At 35.8% G+C, this 14653-nt stretch overlaps 1 long non-coding RNA gene and 1 other non-coding gene across 3 annotated transcripts; both read left to right on the top strand.

Moving 5' to 3' along the window:
- The first annotated feature begins 9385 nt into the window (after positions 1-9385).
- LOC145169053 (uncharacterized) lies at positions 9386-12699 on the top strand. 2 transcript variants are annotated; one of them, XR_013742270.1, is made up of 4 exons: positions 9386-9518; positions 10377-11099; positions 12020-12245; positions 12316-12699. It is a non-coding gene; the product is annotated as an uncharacterized LOC145169053 (long non-coding RNA). The 2 variants fall into 2 exon arrangements; XR_013742264.1 differs by having other exon boundaries at positions 10377-12245.
- LOC145151857 (small nucleolar RNA R21) lies at positions 11482-11570 on the top strand. Its single transcript, XR_013732407.1, has one exon. It is a non-coding gene; the product is annotated as a small nucleolar RNA R21 (small nucleolar RNA).
- Positions 12700-14653: the final 1954 nt, after the last annotated feature.

Consider the following 14653-nt stretch of genomic DNA (forward strand, 5'->3'; position numbering starts at 1 on the left):
CAGGAATCCAGTAGACAGGTACACTCCCGAAGCTTTTGAGAAGACTACCTATTACCGTACCGCGACTCTTGTCTACTACTGTACCTACTTTAGTGTTTGAATATGTAATGTTTAAACACTTATGTAAAACTTATACTTATTAATGCAATGGTTGTTTGTACTTTGATTACTATATTGCATGTGTTGTGATACTTACCTAAAGTCCTCCGCCCCCGAACGTTTCCGTCGTTCAGGTTTGGGGGTTCGACATCCTCCCAGCTTATCGAGTTAGCCACTGTAAGCGTCAGTGACTTAACGTGGCCGGTCCACCAAGTAAGGGCCCGGCCGGAGAAAGTGCGAGCTTCGAATTTGACTTTGTTCACTTCGGGGCACGCACAGATCTCGAAGACAGATTCGGTCTTCTCGAACCACTGCATCAAATCGATGACTCCCCCTACCATTGAACGAATCGGGTTTGCCATTAGTGAAGTCCTTAAAGGAACACTCTCTCGAACGCCCTTGGCTATCTCCTTGAGTGGAGTTATTAGTACCGCTCCCTGTCCTCCTGGCACCATTAGTGCTGATTTGGGAAATAGCAGCTGCCACCGCGGCCGTGACCGCAACTTGGAACATAACAGGATCATATTGGGGAGGCGGCGGTGGTGGATTTGTTTGCGTTCCGCTAATGCGTCTAGCAGACCTACGAGGCGGCATCTTTCTGTTATAGAATTTCAAAGACGAAATGAGTTTAAGTCTTTTAGTAATGGTTATTAGTCGGGCGTCATAAAACTAGGTTATTAATTTTCAAGTATAGTATTTCCCGATTTTTCGAATGTGGCAAACAATTCATAGTAGAGGTCTATATAAATAAACTTATGAATTTAGTAGTAATGACTCGAATGTAATCTCGTAATCTTTGTTCCACGCCTGATCCACTCCTAAGATCACTTGGCATATACCAGTTGTGTATAGTTAAGGTCCAATAGGCCGTTGAACTTAATGAGTCTGCCCTAGGTCCACAACCAAACAAGGAACAAGACCTGAGGCGGACTCATCATTTCTAAGTCGATCGTCTCTTAATTACACATAATCTTGAGGTATACATTAAGCAATCTTAGAGTCACCATAAGCAAATCGTTTGTAATACCAGGTAATGAAGTATGTGGTAAACTCCTAGTGAAACAAAATGCATGCCAATTTCATTGATATAATCTAGTACATTGAGTTCAGAAAAGTTTGACCTTATATTAGGTCTATATTTCGTTAATGTAAGGAAAAACTTTGACGGTGACACGACCCCTTGAATAGTGTAGTCTCTAAATTTGAAAGGTCGAATTTATGTATATGACGGGGCAGTGTTCAAACGCACGCCAGGAGTTTGAGTCTATAATGGTATGTCAGTAGTGTACACACTACTCGTGGCGGGTGATGTTTCGTGGGCCATAGAACGAAGACATGAAAGTCTGCATTACCCTATCCTCTGCCCTGGCTTCTGTTATTTGATGTCCTGCTTTTACCACGCGTTTTCTCTAACGATGTTTGACGTTCTCGATCCTCCCTAATCTCGGCTCGAGTTGCGGTCACTTCCCTCTAAAGGCTTTGATGTGGTCTTTGATCTGTTCGTGGCCTCCATCCAGGTGACGAAGGCGAATTGTGGTGATCTTGGTGGTAGCGCCAACCTCCATGATTTCGGCTGACCGTTGCTCGTGTTTGTACGCTCAAGTGAGTGATGCGGCGTATTATGACAAGGAGAGCCCTGTCTACTAATCCTCCTCTGTTGAGGTTGTAGAAGCCTCATCCATGTCATAGGGAGGGTGTTAACCTTGTTCCTAACTCCGTCTCTGTAAATCTATGGCTTATCGAGGCGTCGGACCATGGAAGTCTCGTCGGGGTCTTCTCCCATTTCTTCTTTTCCTTTGTTTTCCTTCGGTTTCTCTTCCTCTCGCTCCTCTTCTGAATTGTCTTCGGGGTCTTCATCTATTATTTCTTCAGGATCCTCTTTGAATTTCTCTCTGATCCAACCACCACTTTCCTGGTTAGGAAGAATATGGTCTCTTGGTAGTTGAGCTCCCGTCACGTTGCTCGTGCGAGAATAGGGGTAGAAGAGATAATTAATAGACGTCTAATCCTATAATTACTTATAGGGGGTGATCCTCATTAGTCACGTCTATAATCACATAGTTCATACCAATTATACATATTCTGAGATAGAATAGACCTTCGAATAAATGACTCTACTCTAAGTCTACAACCAAACAAGGAACAGGAAGTAGAGCAACAGTCATAGATTCTGAGTCTATAATATCTTTAATTATGTATAACCTTAGCGTATGCACTCAGTCATTATAGACCTACTAATGGGGGTCTTTAGTTTTCACATAAGTTGGTTATAGTATCACCAAATACTCCTATAGTATTTTAATGTTTGTCTTATGTTTTCAATGTTTCTTTGTAGATAGAGTTGGTAAGTTTTTAGACTTGTTGCAACACCACAACCATTCCCGGGCATATGCTAATCACTTCTGGGATAGACATAGTTGATCAGGCTATTTCATTCCCAGACCTGACTATACATCCCCAAGCCTACTTGTGCCGTTCAACAATCACCACTTTTGTTTTGTTCTAGCATGATGCTGACCTTAGTATGTATGCATGCATTTATACTTTTAACAAGAAACTATTTATTTCTTAAAGTATAGTTGTTTGAAAATGTTTAATCAGAGACTTTAGTCCCAATGCATTTATAGGTTGTATATCTTATGTGGTTCGATATACTTAGTTCACTATAAACAATGCTCTGATACCAATCTGTCACACCCCCTAACCAAGGATGGCGGAAACGTTCGGGGTGGAGGACTTCATGTATAGTATCACAACAACGAGTATAATAGTGCTCAAAGTAAATACAACCATCATAAATATAATTGAAAAGGTTACACCATAGTATATGTTTACATGTTTCAAAATCAATTACATTATGATGACAAAATGAACTGTTTGACGATTTACGTCCCATCCTCAAGATGTTGTTGATTTCCTATTTCACTGATTTCCTGAGAATACAAGTAGTTTTGAAAAAGTTTCAACAATTAATTTGGTGAGTTCATAAGAGTTTTATTTGAGAAAGAATCCGTTTTCCTTGTAAAGCGATATAGTATGATTCCAGAAAATCCAATATTTTCTTTGTTAAGAGTGAAATGAACGCTCCTATGTTATGCGATAATGTACCCTAGAAAGACCCGTAGATTCCTTCTATAATCACCCAATGTATATAAGTTATATAAAATTTAAGTTAAATAAACTGTCGAATATAATGGGTCTGCCCTAGGTCCACAACCAAACAAGGAACAGGAAGTAAGGCGGGCCCACCAATTCTAAGTCGATTGTGACTAGATTCTTATATAACTCTAGCATATACACTTAGCAATTATAGATGAAGTCTAAAAATTCTAGATGAAATGTAGTGTTAATAGAAATGTGATTCCAAAGAAAATCCAATATTTTCCTTATAAAAGTCATGTAGTCCTAAATCCCAGGACCGAGAGTATGAGTGTGTTTTATACTTATAACGTGTTTGTAGTTTTAAATAGATAAAACCCCTTTTCAAAGTACAATTTTTCCCTGTAAACTTGAAAGATTGTTAACTCCCTATGTGAGTCGTTATAACCATACTACGACCGGATGACCTGCTGCGACGTTCTTTAGACGTTGGAATGTTAATGACATTTGTCACCCCCGATCGGTCGATCGGACTTATGCAAGCAGCATGGGTGTGGGTTGTCAACCCCAATATAGATCTATACACAATTACCACGCTCTCCCTACAAGAGATTCTGGTTATAACTAATTCATGAATTTTTAACCAGTACTCAAAGAGTACAATGAAGACGTGTCTCACAATTTACGTTAACTAGTTTACATATAGTTTGAGTATTAAACCCCTTCCGTGGTGGAAGTGAAGTCACCTTTTATGAAAATACATTAGTGATATGTATCCATAAACTATTACTATTATAGTTTATCAAGTAGTATATGAAAAACCCATTTGTTTTGAGAGTAAAACCTTTTCCATGTAGTATGCTTTTATCGAAAATTCATAAACTATACTTAATGTAGTTTATTATATGTGTTCGACATGAATGGAGGAAAACTTAACATGAATGACTAATTTCTGTTTATGATGGTAAACTAAAAAGAATGCATCCAAACATTTAGAAACTTATTGTTATGCACTTTGCTCAACATACTACAAAGTGTTGTTAATATGGTAAGCTATGTAACTAGTTTTTAACATTTCTGCATTGTTTTAAAAATATCATAGAAAAAACATACGACGTTGAAAACTGAATCCGTAAACTCTGAGAGTTGATAAAATGTGTCTAGTTTATTCATAATGTTTATTATAATTTTTAGAATTCTTTAACTTGTGTGAAAACGTTCATATTCACAGACTGGTCCGAATTCGTTTATGAAATGATAGGCAGTTTTGTAAAAATCACCATAAATTGTAGAAAAATCGTATGGAAACGTGCAAGTAGTCATTTTAAAGGTATAAACCTGAAATATTTGTATCTAATACAGTTTTGAAAACTAAAATGTTTAAGATGTTCAAAACAGTCCGTGAATGGAACGTAACTTTCCTGTTGAAAGCTGATGTTTGAGTTTAGTTAAGTTTTTGGTGTTTTAACTTGTATTCTCCCCCTAAAACTTGAAGAAATCATGAAAATGTGGGGGTATGAACTCACCTTGACTGATTTCAGTAGATGGATGATGAAGAAAAGGAGTTTCCAAGTGAAGAACACTTGGGAGATGCTTGAAGATTCGAAGATTCTATGAATAAATATGATGATATTAGTGTAAGGAATCCAAGATTTGAGTGAAAGGGTGTAAGATAATCAAGTGAAGGATGAAGTTTACTTACCAAAGGTGGATGAAAAGCTCTAAATCCCTGGAGAATCTCGAAATCTTGGAGAGAAAGGAGAGAGAAAAGTGTGTTAGTTTATGGTGGGAGTGAAAGAGATCTAGGTGATTATGAGATGTATTTACTCTTTATGTGGGTGTGGGTGAAGGAAGCTTGTGGGGGAAGGATAAAAGTACAATGAGTGGACAAGGCTGATGTGAATAGTGACTGAGGGTGTCATGGAGTGGGTATGGGAGGTAGCTTGTGTCTTTGCTTTATGGAAAAGTCAACACTCCACCTTTTGTACATTGCCTTTGTCCTTAAGAAAAGTGTGGGATTTAATACAAGAATCCTTAGAATAGGCATATTTTATGATCTTGGAAGGTTAAAAATAATAAAATATGGATTTATACGAAAATCTCGTGCGAAAATCATCGAAAACGGGCTTAAAACGTGAAAGTAGTTGAAAACCGGGCAAAGAGGCGAAGTCTGCGAGGATCCGAGGTCAGCAGTGCAGGTTCGGTCCTAGAAGGCCGAGGACCGAAGGGAGGTTCGGTTGTATGAGGACGACCGAAGGCGAAGTTTTCAGGAGCGAACCTGTCAGAAGCGAAGTTGGGCGAGGAGGAACCGAGAGTGAAATGGACCGAACCCGAAGGTGACTTCGGTTCTTAAGAGGCTTCGGTTCTAGGGGTAGCTTCGGTCCCATCAGCAGAGTTCGGTCCTCCTAGTTCGGTTCTTAAGGTTGTTCGGTCCAGGAGGCTTCTTAGGGTTTCGCCTCTAAGAGGTTCGGCTATAAGAGGGTTCGACCCTAAATGGCTGTTTTTCAAATAAACTTCTCGTTTTGCGCGGTTTCTGACTAAGTTAAGGGTCGGGATGCCCCAAATGATTTTAAAAAGTTGAGGGAGGTTATTGTAACGTCCGTGTTTCTAGGCTAGGCATTAATATTGACATAATGGTCTAGGTTAACCTTTGTGACTCATTTTGGAGAAATAAAAAGGAATTATGTGAATATTATGTGTTTTATGCTTAATTATTAGGGTTTAAATAATTAAGAAAAAAAATGAGCGTCAAAAATTAAATTTTAGATAAAGCCGATATCTATCAAGAAACTTTTAGTGGGCGTGACAAGGATTACGGATATATAAAGAATGCCGAAATCCGAGTTATAACGAAGAAGTTATGACCTGTTGAAGTTTCGCGATAAATCGGCACGGTGCCGAATGTCGTAAAAAGTGAGTTTTTGATAAACTACTTTTTAGCCTTAGTAATCTAAACAAAACTCATAGTATTCGTTAAACCGAGAAGTTCGATAAAAAGAACGCCCAAATCTGACTTCGTATGAGGAAGTTATGATTTTTCGAAGTTTCAGCTTAGCAGTAGACAGCTAAAAACTCGAATTTTAGATCGAGTGATTTTTAGCCGACACGACCTAAACGAGAATCGAAGGTCTCGTCATTAGTAGCACAACGGTAAAAAGTCTGACGAAAACGGACGTCGGATGAAGAAGTTATGAATTTTTAACGGATTTCCTGTCCCGGACTGTTAAAAATAATAATATAAAAATTAAAGTCAAAATTAGCCGACGAAGTCTAAACGAAAGTCGTAGAGCGTAACTTTACCTACGCGTGCATATAAAGAACGTCAAAAACGGAGCTCGTATGCGAAAGTTATGGATTTTAGAAGTTTTGCCGCGAAAATCGAGAAAATTCGCATAGTCACGTTTTTGCCACGTCACCTTCGCTGAAAGAGTGCCACGTGTCCGAAATTGGTGAGTCATGCAAAGCCACGTGTCTCCTTCCCTCGCATGAACAGTAGCTGCGTGTCGGGTTCTGATTCGACCGAAGGGAGGCCCAATCCGAAGCTCGCAGCTGGACCGAGCCTCGCACCGCCTTAGCCTCCGAGCCTCGCAGATGGACCACTAGACCTTGGTCCAATCAGCAGCTGCCACCGAGGCCTTCGCAAGTGCAGCCACCTGCAGACCCTCGCCTGCGGACCCCACCACCAAGCCGACTTCGGACCCTATAAATACAAGGGGTATGCGAGCCTTCCCGGTTAGATTTGGAATTTTGCCATATTTAGCCCATTTCTTCATATTTTCTTCATCTTAGCATCCCCCAAAGCCCCGGTATCGATTCTAACACCCGGAATACGCCACGAAGTGCCCGAGAAGCCCGGAAAATTTATCTTTTCGGTTTCGAAGCCCGACCCTTCGCAGAGCCCGGTTTCTCAATAAAACTCCTGATTTTATTAGAAACGATCGTTTTAGGAAACGAATTGCTGCCCGATTTTCATTAAATCAGGTGAGTGTGTAGTTACTTTCACCTTACACATAGATATGAAGTATTTTACATAAAATACGTGCTGTGTGAATATTTATTGTTTGTTTATTTGAGTTGGATGTTGAAGGTGTGATTTATACATGTTTTTAAATAATTTAAACTGTATATGTATTTTTATCTACAAAAATGTTAGGTAAAACATGGGTATATGAAATAATGGGTGTGTGATAATAGGTGAGTTGGATAAAGGAGATGATCAGTAATATTGATCATGAGTTGAGGGTGAGTGGTGAAATTTGAGAGAATCACTTACCCAAAATGTTGGCCCCCGTTATTCAGCAGAGTAGGGATGACAACCATGGACTATTCTAGATGGTCTGTGGAACACTAGCAGACCCGCAACTTGTAGGTGTAATGAACTATATGTTCATTTGGAGTACTCTAAAAACCCATTGACATGTATGACAGGGGTGAATACTGTCAATAATACTGTCAGTAAATAAGAGCTATGAATTTAGCCCCTGTTGTATAAACCCTGGTGATGGTGTGACCTTGTGTCTATTCCTTAGGATGAATCCTTAGGAAGGAGTGATAGTTGATTCTTAGGGTAAACCCTTAAGAAATAAATAAGATAATGAGGTTGGGGTAATTTGGTTGATTGATTGATGTTTAAGTACAATAAATTTATTTATTGTGGGTTGAAAACCCTATATGCTCACCAGGCTTCCAAGCCTGACCCACTCAGTTTTTTTATATTACAGGTAGTGGACCCCGAGCATAGTCGGATGATGATGATGAGTGATTTATGGATTATAGGCCAGTAGTTATGAATAACTGTTGTAGGGCTTATAATGTCTTGTTTATGCTTTTGATCTGTATCGGAACATGACATCCCGAGGTTTTGATATAAAAGGAAATTATATATTTCTTAAAGAAAGGTTTTGACAAACTTTTATCATGTTTTGTTTTTTTGGGACCAATTCCGCAACATCTTTTAAAAAGATTCTCTGATTTTATTTTAAAAAGCATAAATTAAATCGGTCTTTTCTGGCCGAGAAATTAGGGGATGTCACAGTTATGAGAGAGATTTGGGAGAGATTTCACATACTTGGAGAGATTTGGGAGAGATTTCACATACTTAGAGAGATTTGGGAGAGATTTCACATACTTGGAGAGATTTGGGAGAGATTTCACATACTTGGAGAGATTTGGGATAGAGAGAGATAGAGCGAGAGAGATTTAGAGAGACTTTATTTGCGACTTTGTGAGTGTTTAACTTCGAAATGCAAGGTTTGTAAACCCCGTTATGACTTGTTATGAGTGTTATACGCCCCCGAAGGTATGTATCAGTGTTTTATCGAGTAGTTCCATCACTTATCCTAATTTGGGTTTAGATTTTCTGAACCCTTGAAACTTCTAAGCGATACCTTGTGTTAAGATGGTGCGTTGTACAATAGTAAACATAATGTAAACCCTAATATACAAGGGTTAGTTGAGTTGACCGGTTTGACTTGTTGACTTTAGTTGACTTTGACTTGACCGGAAATTGACGGTTGTCACAGGAAGTAATATTGGAAACCAGAATTTTATTCCAAGAATGTCTTTAACTCCTTCTGAAGACAAGATCTCGTTCAAATTCAAAAGAAGACAATTTCCATTGGCTATGTGTTTTGCAATGACAATTAATAAGAGCCAAGAACAGTCGTTATCGAAGGTTGGTTTGTTTCTCAAGGAGCATGTTTTCACACATGGGCAATTGTATGTTGCTTTATCTAGAGTTTAAAGTAGAGAATGATTAAAATTGTTGATTTTAGATAAAGATGGTAGACTAACAAATAAAACATCCAATGTTGTGTATAAAAAAGTTTTTAGAAATTTGTAAAAAAAAAGTTTGTACAAATTTATTATTTATATAAATTTCATTATTTGTTTTAGTTAAATTTAAATTTCATTTTATAAAATTATAACTTTTTTGCATATCTACAAATACAAATTGCCAATTGCATATTCAAACCACTATCTGTTCCTAATTTCAACCGATAGTTATGTTATCATATTACTGCAAAACATATACACTTTTTAATTACTAAAGATTTTATTATTAATTATCAATTTTCAATAAATAAGTTACAATTTAATTAAAAAAAATTTTAAATTTCACAGTTGTCCCGAGTTATAAACTAGACATTACGATTTTATTCGTGTAGTTAATCGATAAAAACTAGGGGTGTACGAATTTATTTAACACCCGCCCTAATACCTTCGACACCCACACATCGCATACGCTCTCCAATTCGAACCTCTGGCCACCAAACTTGAGCGAATCCCACCTCCGGCCACTCCAGTGAGTTCTTCAGTCGGTAAGCTTGTCTTCTCCATATCTGAAATCGATTTTCTTTCTTCTCAGAAATTGATTTGTTATGTGAAATCGATTTTCTTTCGTCTCTTCTCCATCTCTGAAATCGATTTGCTAAGTGATATTTTCTCTGAAATGGATTTGGAATATCATTTTCAAGACAAAGTGGCACTGCTGAATCTGATTCTCTGATCTGATGTGTTTTGTTATGTTATTATGAATCTGATTTTGTTTGCTGAACTTGGATTCTCTGGTGTGTTTTGTTATATGATTATGCTTTGAATCTGATTATGCGTTAATATATCATGGTCCAAGCGACCGGAGTAGTTGAGAAGCCACACTGTAACCATTAACTTACGGTAGATTACTGAACTTCAAAGATTAATATCAAAAAGATTACTTATGGGAAAAACATACATATGCAAATTCAAAGATTAACATCATATTCTCAAATCTCAAATCTGATTCACTTCTTCACTTTCGGGGACTGCTGAGAAATTTTATGACAGATAGACTACAGATAATATATTCAAGGCCGAGACAAATACATAAATGTTAAAAACCGAAATAGAATCAACAAGAAAGAATCTTAATCAAACGATTACTAGATTATTCATGGTGTATATCAAACACTACCTACCAATTGACATGAACATTGCACAAATAGCATATTTAAGGCCAACACAAATACATAAATGTTAAAAGTCACGATAAGAACAAGTTAAATATTTAAGTAATCTGAGTACATGAAATATGAGCTACAATGTTGAAACCAAAAACCAAATTACTTAAATATATCAACAGTGATTTTATCATTTATGTAATCTGGCTTTAGTGTTACTTTTTTGCTTGTGCTCTTTAGGTTCTAAAATGGCAGCAACATCAGCAAGTACCCTTTCAATCTGATCAACATCTCATGCCTCCAAACCTACCCAACTGTTGCAACCCAAAACATTTGCACCCCGCTCCCGAGTTGTAGCAAAGAAAAGAAGAGAAAAGAAAAGAAAGTAAGGAGAGAAAAGAAGAGAAAAGAAAGGAAACAAAATTTTGATTTGTGCTCCCGAGTCGGTGTCAATTTCACCTCCCGAAACAATCTCAAATCCTCATCCTTCCTAAACAAGGAAAGCAATGTTTTTTGTTTAAATCAATTTTCTTTATTAAAAAAAAATCTAGAAGCTTTAAGACGTTTGCTACTAAACCCACTGAGTTAACCAACCTATTTTAGCAAAGTTAATATACTCTAATAAATGAATGTTTTTTTGCCACATGTCACACTCTCATTTAATTTGCCAAATATCATTTTATGGTTATTTTGAATTAATTTTTTTACACATTTAATTTTATGGGTTTTCTTATTTTATTAAATCCCAAATAATATTTTAATGTAATAATTACAATAAATGTACTAATAAATGGATATCCATTATATTAATAGACTTACCTTTTAATTTCAAAATTTCTAAGTTAAAGCTCATTAGTTTCTTTTGTTTATTTATTTGAATTATTAATAGACTTACCTTTAGGGTTCTGGTTTGACGGCTTATCATTTTGGAAGCGGATTCAGAACTACATGACCTCATAATAGGTATTTCGATAGATGTTCGTTTGAAAAACTAGATTAAACCCTTCAATTCAGGATTCCATGTGTTATTTCTTTGAATTTGCCCTTCCTCTTCTATTTAGTATGATGCATTTGTGCATTGAATCTTAAAAATCCGAAGCTGAAAACTTGTTACTTCTGTTCTGAATCATGAATTCGAGAAATTGTTTTTTGATAAATTTGAACATCAGCCTTTTTATTTCAGTTTAATTTCCCTGTTTCCCATGTAAGATTTGTTTTCTGAGGTGCTTTTTAATTTTCTTGATGGTGTTTTGCGTACGCATTAAATAAGCAACATTTTATGATGCAATTTTAGAGGATTTGATTTGTGCAAAGACATTCATATCTGCAAATTGTATTGTTATTTAGCCCCAATGAGGAAATTTACTTAAATTAAAACGTTAAAAGTAGTGGACTGATTTCTATACATTGATGAATAGTTCATTCTGAGGGGTTGTTGCTACTGCAAGCTATATTTTTGTGCTAAGTTTTAAAAAAAATGGATTTTATTTTTATTTGTTCAATTGAGTTTGTGTACCTTGATTGTTTTGATATAGTTTTGACTTTTGACTTGCCATGTTTTGTAAAAGTCATTCGAACGGCGATGTTTGTTTCATAACATGTTATTGTTTCTTTCTTTGGATGATTTTTGCTGTATATTTTTATTATGCTTTTATAATGATTTTTGTATATTATTATTTTAATGGAAAATATAGGGAAAATCCCAGAAAAACCCTATGTATTATAGGTCAATGTTTAAAAAAACCCTTATATTATTTTTTTGTACAATTTAACCATTATTTAGTTTGACCTTGATTGTTTTAATGTTTTCTGACCGGCTACTCTTAACCAGCCGGTCATTTAATAAATGACATGGGTTTTAATAGATGACATGGCAAAACTAGGTTAAATGGGTGCATCTGATTATTCTTCTCTTTAAAACTTGCGTTCCTCTGCTTCTTCTTTTGAGTTCTTGTTGTGCAACTGAAATGGGAGATTGATCATATGGATCTTCTTCTTCCTCCTCAACTTCTAGCTACAAAAACGTACTGTGTAAATGTGGTGAACAACCAAAGATAAAAAGATAAGAAGAACCCATACCGACATTTCATTCGGTGCCCTAATTCTATGGTATAAGATTTTTGTTTTAAGATTGATGTTGTTTCTCTGATGTTTACTCAAATACTTCATTTTTTTGTAGGATTCTTCAAAAGATTGTAAATTTTTTGTATGGTTGGATGAGGATTTGGGTCTTCATAGGTATAAGAGTAAAGTTAATGAGTTGAATAGGGAGAATATGGATTTGTTCAACGATAATATGATCCTTTCCAAAAAGAATATGGAACTGGAGAAGGAGAACATATGTCTACAGAAGAAATTGATGAACCTTGAGGTGATTGAAAAAAAGGAGAATGATATGTTCATGGTTAGGGTGATGTTTTGTATTGTTATCGTTAGCATTTTCATTTGCTTTATACTTATGTAATATAGAAAGTTATGTTAATTTAATATCGCTAATTATGTATTTGCTTTATACTTATGTAATATAGAAAGTTATGTTAATTTAATATCGCTAATTATGTAATAGGGCAGGTTAGGTGTGTTAAAGTATTGCAAGCATGCTTAAGCAATGTACCTTGAATCAATGTTTAACCGATGTATTTTGAAGCCATGTAATTTAAATCCCCTGCACATTCTAACTATCTTTCTGGTGTGGTTACTTTGTTTATGCTTGTATGTAATTATCCTTGAAATTAATAAAAAGTATGTAATCTTCCTGGTGTGGTGTGGTTACAGACAATAGTGGGAGCTTTCTTGAAAGTAATAACAAGTTGTGAAAAAAAACATGATTAAAAGTCAGTGATCTAAAAAAGAAAAAAGTTAAAGCTTTCTTGAAAGTAATAACAAGTTGTGAAAAAAAACATGATTAAAAGTCAGTGAAATAAAAAAGAAAAAAGTTAAGTGGGAGCTTTCTTGTAAGTAATTACAACTTGTCAATCTTTAGTAAATTGTATCATAAACTTTTAACCAAATTGTGTAGCTAATGAATACTTAATTTTTTAACAAACGCAGCTGCCATTTTTGCATTATTTGATCTTTTTCAAGGCGTTTAGAAGCAAAAGATCATGTTCTTTGGAGCAGGGGTAAAAACGGAAAACAGAAACACTAATTTTTTAACAAACGCAGCTGCCATTTTTGCATTATTAGATCTTTTTCAAGGCGTTTAAAAGCAAAAGATCATGTTCTTTGTAGCAGGGGTAAAAACGGAAAACAGAAACACTAATTTTTTAACAAACGCAGCTGCCATTTTTGCATTATTAGATCTTTTTCAAGGCGTTTAGAAGCAAAAGATCATGTTCTTTGGAGCAGGGGTAAAAACGGAAAACAGAAACAAGATAATTTTTTAACAAATGCAGCTGCCATTTTTGCATTATTTGATCTTTTTCAAGGTGTTTAGAAGCAAAAGATCATGTTCTTTAGAGCAGGGGTAAAAACGGAAAAAAGAAACAGTAATTTTTTTAACAAACGCAACTGCCATTTTTGCATTATTTGATCTTTTTCAAGGCGTTTAGAAGCAAAAGATCATGTTCTTTGGAGCAGGGGTAAAAACGGAAAACAGAAACAAGATAAATTTTTAACAAATGCAGCTGCCATTTTTGCATTATTTGATCTTTTTCAAAGTGTTTAGAAGCAAAAGATCATGTTCTTTGGAGCAAGGGTAAAAACGGAAAAAAGAAACAGTAATTTTTTAACAAACGCAGCTGCCATTTTTGCATTATTTGATCTTTTTCAAGGCGTTTGGAAGCAAAAGATCATGTTCTTTGGAGCAGGGGTAAAAACGGAAAACAGAAACAAGATAATTTTTTAACAAACGCAGCTGCCATTTTTGCATTATTTGATCTTTTTCAAGGCGTTTAGAAGCAAAATATCATGTTCTTTGGAGCAGGGATAAAAACGGAAAACAGAAACACTAATTTTTTTAACAAACGCAGCTGCCATTTTTGCATTATTTGATCTTTTTCAAGGCGTTTAGAAGCAAAAGATCATGTTCTTTGTAGCAGGGGTAAAAACAGAAAACAGAAACAATAATTTTTTAACAAACGCAGCTGCCATTTTTGCAATATTTGATCTTTTTCAAGGCGTTTAGAAGCAAAAGATCATGTTCTTTGGAGCAGGGGTAAAAACGGAAAAAAGAAACAGTAATTTTTTAACAAACGCAGCTGCCATTTTTGCATTATTTGATCTTTTTCAAGGTGTTTAGAAGTAAAAGATCATGTTCTTTGGAGTAGGGGTAAAAACGGAAAACAGAATCAGTAATTTTTTAACAAACGCAGCTGCCAGTTTTGCATTATTTGATCTTTTTCAAGGTGTTTAGAAGTAAAAGATCATGTTCTTTGGAGTAGGGGTAAAAACGGAAAACAGAATCAGTAATTTTTTAACAAACGCAGCTGCCAGTTTTGCATTATTTGATCTTTTTCAAGGCGTTTAGAAGCAAAAGATCATGTTCTTTGGAGCAGGGGTAAAAACGGAAAACAGAA

This window comes from Lactuca virosa, chromosome 1 (assembly GCF_052849685.1).
Source record: "Lactuca virosa cultivar CGN04683 chromosome 1, Lactuca_virosa_CGN04683_v6, whole genome shotgun sequence".
NCBI classification, from domain to species: Eukaryota; Viridiplantae; Streptophyta; class Magnoliopsida; order Asterales; family Asteraceae; genus Lactuca; species Lactuca virosa.